We start from the raw sequence: 2,634 nt of genomic DNA on the forward strand, positions 1-2,634 counted from the left end.
CATCTGGCCATGATGGAATGGAGCAATGGGATTATATATACATTCTCACAGTAAACAGTTTTCAGATATTGAACAGCAAAAGTAGGCAGCACCAGGCAGAGATTCCTTGGAGCCAAAAATGAAACAAAACAAACAATAAAAATGGGTAATCTCTATATTGCTCCGGTTTTCTGCTTGGAGAAAGTTCTCAGGCTGCAACTCAGGGAGGAAAAATCCAGAGCTCAGTGGTCTGACTGAGTTAAAGAGGATTTGGGGCATCAAATGCAGTTGGAATTCACAGGGCAGAGGTGACAGGAAGTGTAGGAGACAGAGAGGGTTGTGGTAAGAAAGAGAGAGAGAGGGGCGAGAGTAGAACTACAGAGAAAACAAGTTGCAAAGTGAAAGAGAAAGATCTGGAGCGCTGCAGACAGTTTCAGGCTTAAATATTGATCAGTGCACACATGTGAGGAAACTGCAGGGCAAATAACTATTGAAAAGAAGCCGATAGGACAATACTCAGTACAGAGAATGCTAGAAATAATAGCCGGCTTCCTCACCAGCCACAGCAGGCAACTTCAATATACCCAGAGGATTGAGAAAATTACCCAGAAAAGTATTACCTCAGTAACAGGGTACAATTAACCCAAGGCTAAAGGAGTCTTTTGTCTCATCTAACAGAGATTCAAGGCTAGTTTCAAAAGAATTGAGCCATTTGAAAGTAACTTAACTGTCTCAGGTCAAAGCTTGAGAATAGGTAAAGGAATATAAAATTATCCAACTCACAATAAGATGAAATTACAATATCTGGTTTCCAATGAAAAAATATGTGAAAGGAAGAAAATGCAACTCAATATGGAAAAAATGATATATAAATTCAAATAGATCCAGTTTGAACATGGATATGATAATTAGTAAACAATGCAGCTGAAATAATTATTATAATTATATTCTATGTACAAGAAGATAGAGAAAAGCATAGCATGTAAAGGAAAAATGTAGAAGACATAAAACAGATCCTAGTTGTATTGTGCACACGAAGAATCCAAGTTTTAGATGCAAAAAATGCACTGGATAGAATTAAGAGCATATTAAAAACTGAAGAAGAAAGTCTTATTGTAATTGAAGGTATAAAAATAGAAACAAGTGTTAAATTAGATCGGCCTGAAGGTATCTCTGTACTCTGAGTTTCTACTTAATCAATAACAACCTACAATAGTCAAAAAACAAAATGAATCCTAACAAAGGAGTATTTTTCTTCCAACAGATAGCCAAATAGCCAATCACAAGTAACTGAGCATCAGCTCATCACAGGCAGCCAACTGATCAAATCATGTCTACATAAGACAACACCTAGCTGTAACTAATTAAGCTATTGCTCTTCTTTACTTTCATATTCTGTCTATACTCACTGCTCATTTGCTGAGCAGAGCTCTCTGCACCTCTCATGGTTCTGGGTGCTGCCTAATTTATGAATTGTTCTTTGCTCAAATAAGGCTTTTCTTTTAACATAAGATGAAATTAAATAGATTTTTAAAAGTAGATATTTTATCAGATAATTAATATTATATAAACAAAATTAATGTGGCCTAGTGTAAACTAAATTATAAAAGGGGGTGGCAGAAAAAATATGAGTGAAAAATGTCCAAATTTGTTGAAAACTATAAACCCATAAATTCTAGAAGCTCAACTAGCCGTCAAATAAGCAAATAAACAAAAAATATGAAAAAAACTACAGCAAACATCAAAATAAACATCTCTGAAAACCCATCTTAAAAGCAGACTGCAAAAGAAAGAACAAATGTACAAATTAGTACATATTACAGCAGATTTTTTTTGTTAGAATCAAAGCTAGTTGAAAGAGAGTGGAACTTTAAAGTATTTTAGAAAACACTTTAAACCTAGAATTATATACTAAGCAAATATGTATTTTGAAAAGGATGGCAGAATAAATACTTTTTTATGGCATATGGAAATTGAAATAATTTACCATTAACAATTACCACTTAAGGAAATGTTAACTAAAAAACATGTTCCTTCTAGCAGAAAGACAATGATACCAGGTACAAATCTAGACTTGCAAAAAGAAATGAAGCGCACCAGAAATGTTCTCTTTTTCTTATTTTAAAAATCCTTTTAAATATTATGGACTATTTAAATCAAGCATTATAGTAATGCATTGTGGGTTTTATATGAATTCTAGAAATACAACCTATGAAACAAAAGCATGAAAATTGGGAGGACTAAAATGAAAATATACTATTTTAAGATTCTTATATTTGGAGTGATTCTATAGCACTTGTTGGTAAATTGTTATAAATATATCAACTTAAAAAAGAACATGCACAGACACATATACAAGTGGTAGAGCTGATAATCCCACAAGGGAGATAAAATAGAATTAGACAAAACAATTAATACAAAAGAAAGAAACCAAAGAAAAATAAAGAGTGAAGAATATGAGACAAAATGAAAAAGAAAAATTTGATGTTAGAGTTAAAACTAATCAATAACCAGTTTTCTTCTAAATGGTATATATATCTCAAATAGAAGATATATTAAATATAAATCTTATTTGTGTAATTTAAATTTTTATTAATGTACTTATATATTTTTTCCAAATAATGTTCAATTTTGGTAACTGTTTTGTGTAGTTTG

This window comes from Macaca thibetana, chromosome 7 (genome assembly GCF_024542745.1).
Source record: "Macaca thibetana thibetana isolate TM-01 chromosome 7, ASM2454274v1, whole genome shotgun sequence".
Taxonomy (NCBI): domain Eukaryota; kingdom Metazoa; phylum Chordata; class Mammalia; order Primates; family Cercopithecidae; genus Macaca; species Macaca thibetana.